Source organism: Arvicanthis niloticus, chromosome 9 (genome assembly GCF_011762505.2).
Source record: "Arvicanthis niloticus isolate mArvNil1 chromosome 9, mArvNil1.pat.X, whole genome shotgun sequence".
NCBI lineage: Eukaryota > Metazoa > Chordata > Mammalia > Rodentia > Muridae > Arvicanthis > Arvicanthis niloticus.
Window position 1 is genome coordinate 41,840,525 of NC_047666.1, and position 13,587 is coordinate 41,854,111.

Here is a 13,587-nt window from a genome sequence, read left to right on the forward strand (position 1 = left end):
CGGTTTGACTTTAGCTTTGGCCGCATGAAAAACTTACCCAGATCCGATCGTATAAACAAATGTTTATTACCTGCAGAATTTTGCAAATGCATTTTGGGAAATCAACCCTGATTCTCTCTCTGATGACCCCAGAGAACCGCCCAAATGTCATGTCTAGTTTGATAAAATTCTTACAGTTTTCATTTCCACGGTTACTCTTACATCCAGCAGCTTCAAGGTGAGAGAATTCATGAAATTTAAGAACCAGAAATATTTCTACAGAAAAGATATATGGAAATGGATTACTCCAAACTGAGAAGACATTTGCAAAAATATATAACAGTGACTGCTAACATGAAAATGCTATCTCTTGAGATATTTGTTCTTTAAATCAAAATCTTAGGTATGAGAATCCATACAGGCCACAGAACGCTCCTCATACTCTCATGAGTCCAGGTTTCTAAAATGGTGAAAACTAAATAGTTTTTTGTTTGGTTTTTTTTTTTTGTTTTTTTTTTTTTTTGTTTGTTTGTTTGGTTTTTTTGCCTATATTCTGGTTAACAGCAACTAGCTGAGGAAGCTGAATAAGAAACAGATACAACTCATGTTGTGATATATGCTACTTTTCTCTTATAATTATTTAATTTTTTTGGCCAAAACACAGATTAAGAAGCTTCATCTCTGAGATGCTTCAGAAGGTCTTCTAGGGACTGAAAAATCTCTGTCAGCTCAGCAGGGCAAGAATATGCTTCTGCAGGGAGACAACAAGAGCTGTAGAAACAGCGCAGTGGGCAAAGTGTTAAGATACTCAGCAGTGACATGAAAGCCAGCCAGAAAGGCATGTATGCATAAACCCAGCACTGCCTTAGGCAAAGACAGGAGAATCCTGGGAGCCTGCTGACCAGCAGGACTATTCTAATCTGTGAGATCCAGGTTCAGTGAGACAACACCTGTCAAAAATGTCTTTGATGTTGAAGTTGCCTGTAAGGGAAGCAATTGAGAAAGACATCTGACACTGATTTCTGACCTCTCACGTACACATACACACATGTTCCAGCACACAAAAACATGCAGGAGTAGGCAACAAGAGAATGGTAACATTTCTACAGGATGTGGGGTTCCCGATGAACATATGACTGCTGAGGCAGTGTAACCACAAAGCCTCCCCTCATTCCTAAATATCTGTTTACTGTTTAGCAAGACGTACTTATGATTTGTTGTGATTCAGTCATTTACTTGTTCATTGCAGATGTTCATATTTTATGAAAATAAAATGAATTTTGAGACTGCTGAATTGGTTTAATCCACTAAAATCAGATCATTATTGTAAGAAGACCAACATCCAGGACATAGACCCTTTAGCTTATTCTTACTTTATAGAAAATTCTATTTATCATAGGATTTTCTTTTCTTTTCTTTTCTTTTCTTTTCTTTCTTTCTTTCTTCTTTCTTTCTAAATTCTAATCATATCATTTGCTATCAACTTGTGACCTCCTCTCACTCACAAACCTCATTAAGTAAAAAAGTCTTCAAGTTTACACCTAAATGACTTTAAGGAGCCCCCATATAACTATAGCCGAACTCAATAATAGAGGGTAGATTTTTAATTACACTGATATTTAACTAATTCTTAATATGGATGTATTGCTCCAGAATATTAGAAAAGGCAGATATTAAACAATTTTACAATACTAACTTATAGTCCATCCTCCTTAAAACTAAGTGCTTTTTAAGAATGGCTGAATACAGAAGTCTCAGTGGTTTTATAGGCAAGCGAGTCAACTAGGGACCAAATGGGTCAGCATCACCTGCCAAATGGTAGGGCTAGAAGTAAAGGCTTCCCTGCAAAGGTCAGGCTAACCTGAATTCAAATGGAAGATAAGTGCAGCAGACTGGAAATCCTACATGGTTTCAGAGTCCTATGTGTTTAGACACACAAAAGGAACAGGAAAGGACTTCAGTTCTAAGAAAAGTTTAAGAAGTCCCCTCGCAGCCAGAAGGCTATGTGCAGGGTAAAATTAGCATACAGAAGTCATACGATGATAGGCTGTGTCAATAGCATTTTTCTTTTTATCTCAGCAGGGAGGTATCCAGTGACCCAAATACTTGAATTCGTGGCTTAATACAGCTTCTAGGATCACACAGACCAGAAGCAAGACAAAATGTGGAGATTACTTCTTAACCAGGTTTATTTTTGGTGTCAGGTACAAAGGTAGAAGAAGTGTTTAGATCTTGGCCTAACACAAAGTAACACACGTATACAGAGTGTTTCCATTGTATTGACAGCTACAAGAACAAAGGAAGCAGACAATTCGACAGAATATTGAGGATACCTGGGTAGATGATTCTGACAAGATACAAGAAGAGAAGGACTCATCAAAGCCAAACTGAAAATAAACTCTACTTACACATGATGCGTTTGAAAGAGCAGATATCTCAGAGACCTAAGATATGGTACCAGTGAGACGGGAAGAACACTACAAAGATCAACAGAAGACTTCTACTGAATGTGAACCACCTGGTAAAGATCTTTGGTCACAGGGATGCTACAAGCATACGATGTAAACTCACCCTCCCAAAAATCTCAGTGTTCATGGGTTTGACTAGCACCAATGTGAATCACATACTGTAAAAGGAAGTACATAGAACAGAAATGAGGCCGACTTACAAAATGCTCACTGGGAATCAGGCAGTGAAATGGACAGTTCCATTTGATGAGAAAGGCTATGGGGAAAATGAACATACAGTGTCTAGAGAGGATTCCTAGAATGCATTAGACACATAACATAAGAGCCCTCGGTGAGTCTGTAGAGTCAAAACTGTGAGCTAAGGGCTGGTCTACGTTAAAGTATGCACTTGTTATGAATGAGCACTCCATGACCATTCCAAAGCGGTGAAGAGAAGTGAGCATCTCCAAGTCACTCAGGATGCTCTTGCTCCTAAAGCATGATGTAAGTACTTAAATCCTACTTAGCTCCATAGATGATCCTTAATAAATTTTATTTTATTTGGAGTACAATCAGAAAGCATTTAAACATTATATATATAGAAGAATACTAATTTAACATATGTATGTATGTATGTAGGTATGTATGTATGATGTCCCAGTTGAGTAGAATGATATGGAAGACCAAGTTGAAAAGAGACAGAGAACATGAAGTAGTGGCCCCAGGGAAGAATTTGGTGATCTGGAGCAGGACGGTTTAGGTGGAGACAGATGAAGGGAGGCAAATGAGAGGAATAGTTCAGAGTCTAAATCAAAAGACTTGAAGCACACTGATGCTCCAGTTTCTCCAAGCAGAAATATCTGATGTAAAGTAACAGTCCTTGGAAATCTCTACCCTATTAAAATAATACATCGCCAGGCTCATTTATCAGTAATGTAAAGTAGGTTGGTTGCAAGGATCTCATGTCTTAACAGATGAAAGATAATCAAAGTGAAGTGACTTAGAAAATAAATGAGAGAAACTTGTTCTCCTGTTTTACAAAATTTACAACCTGCCTTAACAGCACCTGAGAGAATGCAGTGGAATTGCTGTAACAGATATAATCTATTTTTCCAAATGCCAATATGTCTGCAATGAGGAATATGCATACCTTCTGAATTATCTTATCCTATTTAATAAATCAGTTGAGCTTTCCCCCCTCACTCTTTGCAAGAGAGCTTCTTGCACAGTAAAGATTCTACAAACATTTACATTCCGAGTAGCAGAGCTGTTTGAAATGCTATAAAGTTCTGCCAGTACTTCTATTACCAACCCTTATTTCTTGTTTATACCATGTACATAAAAGGAGAAAAATAAAAATGTACTATGGATTGAAACTTGGCATACTAAGCTTCAGCCTGGGAGTGCATTTCTTCAGAAACAAATTTTCCAAGATATGTTCCCAATGAGTATAGAAACACAGGAGCTGGGGTGGAGAGACATTGTAAACAGAAGCCCCTTAGGACCAGTGCTCCTTTTAGATTTCAAACTAGAACTCACCAACACATTTTCAAAGAAATTCTTAAACTCTCTGGTAGTCCGTATTCCTACACCTTTCCAAAATTGATGCTATCTAAGGCACGATTACCAAGCATAAGTGGAGAAATCATCCATCAAGGCTAACCACTCAATTACACACACACACACACACACACACACATACACACACACATCATGTTTATACACATAGTGTATATTAAAGTTCCTTAGGTATGTTCACTTTCAATAAAAAAAAAAAAATGGCAAAGATCAAATAGCTTACCTATAAACTTCTGAGGTTGACCAAAACAGAAACCTTAAAGAAATAGGCATAGCAACAGAGAGTCCTTATGTCCTCTCCCTGTCTCCTACTGCATACACATAACCTACTTTTGCTGCTGTGAACCCTGAATGGTGACTGAGAAACTAGAAAATTTGGAGCCAGTCAAAGCATCTCTGTTCTCTGGTTCTGCCACAATACAGTGATATACAGATCTGGCTGTCTGAGTGGGCCAATTATAACTATATACTGTTTCAGTGGCAAATGTATTAGAAGTTAATGAGAACTTCAAGTTGGACACTTAAATTATGTAGCAAACACAGAACTAGCAGGTGTGTACTGAATGAGTGAGAGGGGACTGGACACTTGCACATGGGAAAGATACATATTTGGCTAGCAGAGTGAAGAGGCTATTAGTTTGTAATAACTAGGCATACATGAAATGTGACAGAAAAAAAAACTGAAGATAAACCAGCAACTCAAAGGCTACAGCTTATTGTCTACAGCTAATCTTTGCTCTGCTTCAAATTGCTTGGCACTTGGCTCCTATTAAATATTTTGTTGCTATTTTAAGAAACACTTGGGCTGACCACTTGTGTTCTGAAGGATATTTAAAAGTTAGAATCCTTCTGGAGAACTGGACCGAATGCCTTCACATCTTCACATAGACAGTTGTGACCCCCAGACAGTCAGGAGAAACTGGAGTGCTATTGTCAGAGACCGCCACTGCCTGAATCTATTAGCCTGCAAATCAATTATCTCTTCTATTTCCCTGCTATCCACCTTTACACTGAAACACTGGCTTGCATGCAACTTCACCATTAGCTGGTAAAAGTGTTCAGCAATTTGCTAGCGAGTAGTGACCCTCAAAAAAAAAAAAAAAAAAAAAAAAAAAAAAAAAAAAAAAAAAAAAAAAACACGTGTTATTGAGTCTTGACCTCGGTCAAGCAAGCATTCAGAGATCCTAACTCTACCGAGCATGTGCATACAAACATCTCTACATTTCCCATGGGCTCAGTCTCATCAAATATCTTTTATGAACATACACAAGAACATTCACGGAGACATGCAAATATTAGGCACTCCACAAATGTTACACTCAGTCATGTGGACTTTAACCTGCAGGCTTCTTCCCTCGTGACAGGAATCACCACACAAAGGGTTAACACCACCTACCAGGATGCAGGCAAAGTCGGGTTAGAGCTAGCAAACTGCAAACAGCAGCCACTGGTGCAAAAACTAAGTAACAAGTCTGACTTGCTATTGAGACTATAATAGCTCTTTGAAAGGCAATTATTCCCCCTTTCAATCTTTGAGGGACTCTGACTCGGTGTTCTTATTAATTCCCAGTTTTAATCTATTTACAGATCAGAATGTTTTTTTCTCACCTAGTGTGATATTCATCTTTGTGGGGGTAGTCAGAAATCACGACACACATCCTCCTGTGCTGTGCATGTGTGTTTAGTTATTCTTGCTTAATCATTCTAAAATTATTTGGGGGTTGACCTACTCCCCATATGAGCTGGGGTTTCTGGCCACCTTCGCACACCACACACATCGCACGCCAATTCTTTCTGTTGCTCTGCTGCTGGACATATTCGGTTGGGTTTAGGAAACTGTCTACCCCTTTCCTTTCCGAGGGCTATCTGCTTCCATCCCCTTCTGAACGGAGGTTTGCTGTCCTCACCAGAGCAGGCACAGTTGGTTTTTAAAGTCATTCCTTTGAGCGCACCTTCTTGTAAATCAATAAGGGAGCGCAGTCCTGGGTAGGACCTTAGGATTGGTGAGCCCTTGTGGAGCAGCGGAGCTCTGCACAAGCAGAGCCCAGAAGCCTTGCATTTCATGCAATCGGAAGTAAGGCACAATCCATCTAGAAAGTGCCGATACTCTAACCCGGGTGCCTGGGTTGGCACTTCCCGGTTTTCTGCTTTCAGATATTCTGTGTGAGCATTACAGGGCTCCTGAGAACATAAGGTTAGCCAGATCCCTGCCAGCTCTTAAGTCAAGGCAGAAGAACTACAGTCTATCAGAACAAACCTACAAGAGATTCCACTTAAGGCTTCCCATTTCTGAGCGGAAAGAAAACGCAGCTGAGAAAACTTAGGTGCTAATGGGCATATTCTACACCCTGGCTCGCTCAGATCTGTAAGTCAGGACCACAACATCAGACTGAAAACATCTTGTTCTGAACCTGAAACCATGCCCTGGGATTCTCTCTCAGCCTCCCCAGGGCTCCCAACTTTTTTTTTTTTCACCTTTCAACTTTCACTAGCCAAACTGGCTTCTTTTAAAATGAGAATTGGTTTCATTTTTTTCCCCCCAGCTTCTCGGCCAGAGAAGGTGTCTCATCCCCAAATCGATCCTAACCCCAGAGTGGGGAAATCATGTCCCCTGGCAAACCTGCCCCAGAAGCATCTTTTACTCTAAACCCATCAGGTGCATCTATCTCCCAAGCAAACAAACTTTCGGGGCCGAGGAGCCTTAAAGCCAGTGGGTAAAGTTTCCCAGGCAGGTGATTCGTCCCAGAGCCAAGACTGTAGTCGTGAGCAAGAGGACAACCTCGACCTACCTAGCTGCACCAGCTTGCAAGGCGCCCGCCCCGCCGGCCCGGCCCGCCGCCGCCGCTGGCTAGCCCGGGGGGCTGCCGTGCGCGCTCGTGCGAGCCGCCGCCTTCGCCGCAGCGCCCCCGTCCGCGCTGTTCTGCAAGATTCCACGCAGTTCCCCGCCGGACCCGCGGCGCCCGCCCGCCCGCCGCCGGCGCCACCGCGCGCCAGGCTGCTGTGGCTGCTGCAGGCGCCGAAGGTGCGCTGCCTGCTCCTCTGCCGCTCAGGCTGGAGCTCCTGCTCCCGCGCGAGCACTGAAGGGAGGGAGGGAAGGAGGGGGACAGAGGGTGGGAGAAAGGGGCGGGGAGCGCGGCGGCGCAGCCAACAGGGTCCTGCGCCTCACGCTGCTCTCACCACCACCCACCCCTGCGCCTCCGCACCCCGCTGCCACCGGTCCCTGCCTGAGCCGGAGCTGCCGGTGCCGGCTTGCGTCTGTCCAGCCACAGAAGGGACCAGGCGGAGCTGGATGGTTGACGGTCAGCAAGTCACCACTGGGTGGCCTCCTGCCTCGCAGCTGGCGTCTAGGTAGCACCTTAAGGACAGGGATTTCAGGTCTCTTGCAGCTGAGCTCACACAAGTGAACAAAGTCGTCACTTTTATCGTTAAAACGTAATTATTAAGGGTAAGCTATAGATAGATAACGGATGGCTAAATTGATGGATGGAAGGAAGGAAGGAAGGAAGGAAGGAAGGAAGGAAGGAAGGAAGGAAGGAAGGAAGGAAGGAAGGAAGGAAGGAAGGAAGTCACAGACAGACAACACTCCAGGTAGTGGACTGTGGTGTTTACAAGAACTCAACACATGTAGTCCTCAGATTAACCCTAACTTTATTCTTGTTTCGTGATAGAAAGAAATTAATTTGCTAAGATTTCAATGAGTATGTTATGAAACTAATCCCAATTTAGTTTTTACAAGGAACCCATTAAATCGGTCTGGACACTTTTATTTCTATAAGCACACAGAGATAGAATTGGATTAGATGATCTGGATGTGAACATAAACTTGCTAAAATACCACGCCTTTGCGGTTAACTCCTAGCTCAATCAAAAACCTGCTCAAAAAGTACAACTTTGCTTTTTTGTCAGTAAAAAACAATTGGATCATATGGCTGTCATTCATTCGAGGAATGACCAATGAAAAGAGTGGAAATTATATATATATTTTATATATATAATTATATATAAATATAATTATATATTACATATCATATATATAAATAAATATAATTATATATTACATATTATATATATTTATATATAAATATAATTATATATATTTATAATTGTATATAATGTGTATAATTATAATTATATATATATGTATATCATTTATAAATTATATATATACATATATGTGTGTGTGTGTGTGTGTGTGTTATAGCAGCTACAGGGCAGAGTCATTTAGTATCACTGGCACCAGTAAGTTCCAAGAGATAAAATTGTGTTCTACACGGGGGGGGGGGGGGGGGGGGGGAGGGGAAGGGAGCGTGAGATAGGGGCTTGAAGATCAGGATTAGTGAGTTCAACACTAAATTGTACTAGGCAGATACTTTTTGGCTACACACACACTCATTGCATATAATCAAAATGCTGAGATGTCCAGGACCTAGTATACTTCTTAGTGATTATCTCTATGAATGAGACTATTTTATAAACCTTGTTCATTTTTTTTATTTTATTATCAGGTTGTCTTCCCTTTATATTAAAAAGGATATAGTCATTGTAGTTAAATTAGACTGGAGCGTTTACAGCTCTGACTCATATCTCCAGCTTTTCCTTTCTCTCTCTTCTGTGGCTGCTACTGCAGACAGAAGAAAACAAGGTACATTCAGGACAGCTCTCTTGGCAAGCCAAATGTGAAAGGGGAATTCCATGATTCCACAAGTAGATTTTCAGTCTTCTCCACTTTCTCCCAAGAGACCGTCATCAGTTGCCGGAAATTCAAAAATAAATTTGAACTTCTAGGAAGGTTTGAGGGGCTTTAAAAGAGGCTCTAACCCATTTTGTCACTAGTGGTGCAACACAGTGCTTCCCACTGGCTTACTGGTCCCCACCTTTACCTAAGCAAAAACAAAGGGCTTCACTGTAGGTGCAGATGTGTCAGCCCTGTCCCTGAAGTCCTTCAGTAGTTCTTCACCCTAGCAACAGACAGCAGCCTCAGGCATACACTCCCAAACTCCCCCAAGTGGTGGCTACTTTTAGGAAACTGCTCATCTCCCTAAAAGTAATGGCTAAATTTAAAATAATAGTAATAATAATAATAATAATAATAATAATAATAATGTGGAGTTATTTATGTTTGAAAGGAGTAGGGGAAGCAAAGATAGATAGAGACGATGCTATAAATAAAACTAATGTGCTTTCTCCCATCAGAATTAAATTGCAGTGAATTTGGTCTCCTTAGGGTCTCTCTACTTAGCAAACGAAAAATATTAAATCAAGTGAGGAAGGAAGGTTTACGGTCGGAGCAGTTGTTACAGGTTACTGTAAATAATCTCTTTGCTTGCAATCTGAGAACATGTTGGCAAACCCCCTGAGTGTGACAAAGTGTTTTATTGGGCAGAACTGGTGTGTTCTGGGAGGATCAGAGAAAAACTTTACATGCAAATTATGCTCATGCCTTGCAAGTAGCAGGTACAATTACTGTCATGCTCACATCCATCACAGACGTGCCTCCTCTCTTAATGCAGCTCTACAATGCATTCTGCTTCTAACACACCTATATGTCCTGTCTAATGGGACTAAAAGGACACGTGGCAGTGGGGAGGGGGCTGGCCCAAGGCACTAAAACAGCAGCGAGACAGACAGCAGAGAAGATCATTTAAATTAGACCAAGAGAAATCTACACACTAACCCTGCCTAACCCTCGACACATCATTAGTTTCTTCCCATCTCAATTCATGTTGCCTGTGCGGCTGAAAGCCAATGTATACTGGCAAGGGGGCGGGGGGGTTGATGGACTTTTGAATGTTATGGTTGCAGCAGAAGGGGGGCAGGGACATCCTAAATTTTGCATGACCCATGGCAAACATTAAGCATGAACCCCAGTTCCCCATCAGCATGGGTAAAAGGTATATAAATCTGTGCATATAGAGACATGCTCCTCGTTTCAAATTTCCTCTTTGCTCAGAATATAAAGCATAATATGAGTCAACTGAAAACCTGATATTTACCAAAAGTTGATACACAAGAGCAGGTTTAAATAAAATTTCCATTCAATTTCTGGGACGGAAGCCCAGGAAATTAAAAAAAAAAAAAAAAAAATTAAAGGCACATGTGGATCGTCTCAGTGTGAATGCCGGATGGAGTTTTTATTGAATTTGGCCTCGACTGATTGTAGCATTATAAGCAATTCTGCAGTTAAGTTTCAGCAGCCATTTAGATGGCAAATCCTCTTTTTTTTTTTTTTTTAGGGCATTATAACTAAGAATAATAACTTCCTTTTTTTCCTACGGTACCTTTTATATCAAAGCTCTTTAGCTCTGAGATCATCTTTCCATTGTTAAGATGTGCCATCTGTGTGGAAAGATAGAAACTACTTCATGACACGGATAGCACACACCACTTGTTTGTTTCCATGTTTGCTGTTTAACAAAAGCAAATGAAGAAAAATATCTACAGAAGCCAGACACTGGAATTCTTAGGCAAGAGGACAAACTGGAACACAGCCAGCTACTGACTAACACATCTGCTCCTTTGAAAGTGGCATGGAGTTTTTCCTGGGTTGCAAAGACAAGACCCAGGAGCCTCCCTATCTTGCTCCCAATGTTCTAGATTCTTCTGGATGCTTCACTGAGGATTGTTCATACTGTCTACAGTGCTGGCTTGAGTGTCTCTGAGGGAGTTTGTTTTTGTTTGTTTGTCTGTCTGTTCAAGCCAGACGATGAACTACAGTGCATCCAAGTTGGAGTAAGGAAGTCCAGTTGTTACAAGAACAGTAATCACAACTTCACCATCAAGTTTTGCATTGAATGCCTTAATGGCCACTGGTTATCTTTATTGGAGCAAGCCCTCTGTACTTCTGGTAAAAAGAGAGGGAGAGGGGATTCTGATGTGTGTGTGTGTGTGTGTGTGTGTGTGTGTGTGTGTGTGTGTGTAGATAACATAATCTACCAGGCCCTACTTTGGAACTTATTTTGGACACTAATGTGATAATGAAAACTCAGACATTGACTCCTTTACTTTATTCTGAAGGTATCTGTTGAAGTTTTGCCTCTTTGTGGTTCTCCTGATGCTATCCTGCAGATCACTGTTTCAGTGTTATTCATACATTTCCTTTGCTGGAATGTAAGCTTCCCAAAGGCTCTGTTTACTGCTCAATGCAGAGTTCCAAGCACACTGTGCGTACACATAATGGGTTTTCAGTAAATGTTCAGTGATGAGCAAGCTTCCAATGTGCCTGGTGCTGTACAAACTGCTTATGAGGGCAGCCGAGCATCCTCATTGCCATTTCAGGCTGTAACTACTCTGGTAAGCCTTCTGAAGATGAATATGCTAAGATACAAAAAGTGAGCTCATTTATCTAGGAACTCACACTTCCGAGATGGTACATACAAGCTGTCATCCTTGCCTTGATGCTAGGGTCTCTCATTAGTGTGGCTATCACCCCAAGATTAAGGGGATTTTGTCATCCATATGTTTTCAAACTGCCTTTTAAATATTTATGTTGCTATCCACTGATTAGCCCTGCTTCAGCCTGGAAACACTCAATAGTCTCAGCTGTACTGCTATGTCTACTTCTACCTGAAAAGCTCAGGACGTATCACATGCGAGGGGTAAGAAACCCTGCAAGGGCCAGAGGCTGGGGAAGAGCACTGTAAACTGTGTATGCTAGACACAGCATGGCCACTACTCACACCAGCTATGTTTGCCTGCTTGCATGAGAATGAGCCCTTCAACTCTCTATCGTGGATAGGAGAGGGGCTCAAGAGAGGCACTCAGGAAGACCCATCCATTCCTCAGAAAGTATTGGTGGTTAATAACTGCCTAAGGAGAGAAAGTTATTTTCTCCAATAGTGTAGTTATTTTCTCCAATATTTACTCCACTAGATAACCCTCACCCATGCTTATGTAAGGAACCCTAATTAAAGCCATGGGAATTTCTACTCGCAGGTGAGAAAAAATAGGAAATAAACTTGGAAAGAAAAGGAGGTTCAGAGTGAGTGGGATAAGAGAGACTATGAGAGGGATATATACAATCACAATACACTGTAGAGGGTATGAACTTGTCAAAGAATAAAATATAATTAAAAGGATGTGGTTGTGGTATTCAATAAGTACTCATTTATCCATCTACCTAGGCTGTTCATACCAAAACTGACATTCTCCCATTAAATATAAAGTTTCTTTTCTAATTTTAGTATTTCGAAGAAAACATTCCTTCCATATGTTTTATCTTAATTTGCTCACATTGTTATTGTGATGATAATTCTTTGATGATACCAAATGTCTGGCTTTTTTAGATTAGGCTTCTCTTCTATGTATAACTTTAAAATTTTTATGCAGCTAAATATATCTTATTTAACATGTTGAGACAAAGGACTTTTTATCTAAAATTAAAGGTAAAAGAAAGTTCTCTGGGTATTTTGAGAAAGAAAAAAAAATAAGACACTAGATCTTTATAAAAGGACAGCTAATATTAGCTTTAATCTTTAAACTATCTTTGAAAAATATATAGAATCCAAATCATGTGGCTGAGGGTGTAGCTGGATGATGAATAGAGCACATGGGAGGAGGAAGGAAGATAGAGCCTTGTCAATGCTTCACTTTGACTCTATAATCATTGGTTTCTGGTTGTATCCTTGTGGATCAGGAAACAGAAACTAAAAGAGCAACCTCTGTGGTTCCTTATTCAAAAGACACTAATTAGTGAGGATACTTCCTGCATGAGTCAGCATCCCAGGACTGTTGTGATAGTCAACTTATACAGAAAAGGTTTAATCTTGTTTCACAGTGTGTGGGGTTTGGGTCTAGGAATGACTGTGTGGTTCCACTGCTTTCCAGCCTGGTGAAGCATGTCTCAGCACATTTAGTTGAAGCATTTCAACTAATCTCAACACATTTTGGTGAAGCAAGTAACTCAATTTGTGGGTAAGACACAGAAGAAAGTTAAAGAAAGTGCAGGGTTCCATAATCTCTTTCAAGGTCATGTCCATAATGATCTAAAACTTCCAGTAGGCATCAGATCTTAAAAGCGCCAGTACTTCTCAATGACATTTGGTTGGTGACTACGCTTTCAGTTTATTTGGTGGGTATTATAGGAAGCCCCCTAGCAAGTCACAGTACCTAACATCATCATATCAATCGGCAGGCATTCAACATATATGTTTAGGACATAGACATTCAGTCCTCAGTAGTGACTCAATCAAACTCAAAGTAAAATACCCTGCAGCAGGAAAACAAAGAAAACCAAAGAATAAAGAGACTGAGTTCTGCAGAGTTAATTTATCACTTCATGTTCCCAGTATCCTGAAGTAGAATGTCTTTAACATTAGTAGGGATTTGTAGCAAATGAGTTTTTTTTTTTTTTTTTAATTCTTAAAAGGAGACAATAAGATGCCTTCTAATTTGCCAGTTTCCTACGATTGAAATGACTTTTCTGTAATAACTTAAGATAGTCTTAAGATGAGTAGCCAGGATTATAGAGCATTTGAAGGAATCATTTCTGTCATTGCTGTGTGAAGCCTTCTGCAAGGCTTCATGGATTTACCTAACTGGGGCTACAAGAGAATGAAAAAAGAATACACAAGAAACAAACAGAAAA

General features: G+C 40.6%; 1 protein-coding gene across 1 annotated transcript in view; it reads right to left on the reverse strand.

The window, feature by feature from the left end:
* The window catches only part of Cntn3 (contactin 3), a 354,703-nt gene extending 347,870 nt beyond the window's left edge, over positions 1-6,833 (reverse strand). Inside the window, exon 1 of the mRNA XM_034512693.2 lies at positions 6,794-6,833. The gene's annotated coding sequence lies outside the window, so the exon portion shown is untranslated. The remainder of the gene's footprint in view (positions 1-6,793) is intronic.
* Positions 6,834-13,587: the final 6,754 nt, after the last annotated feature.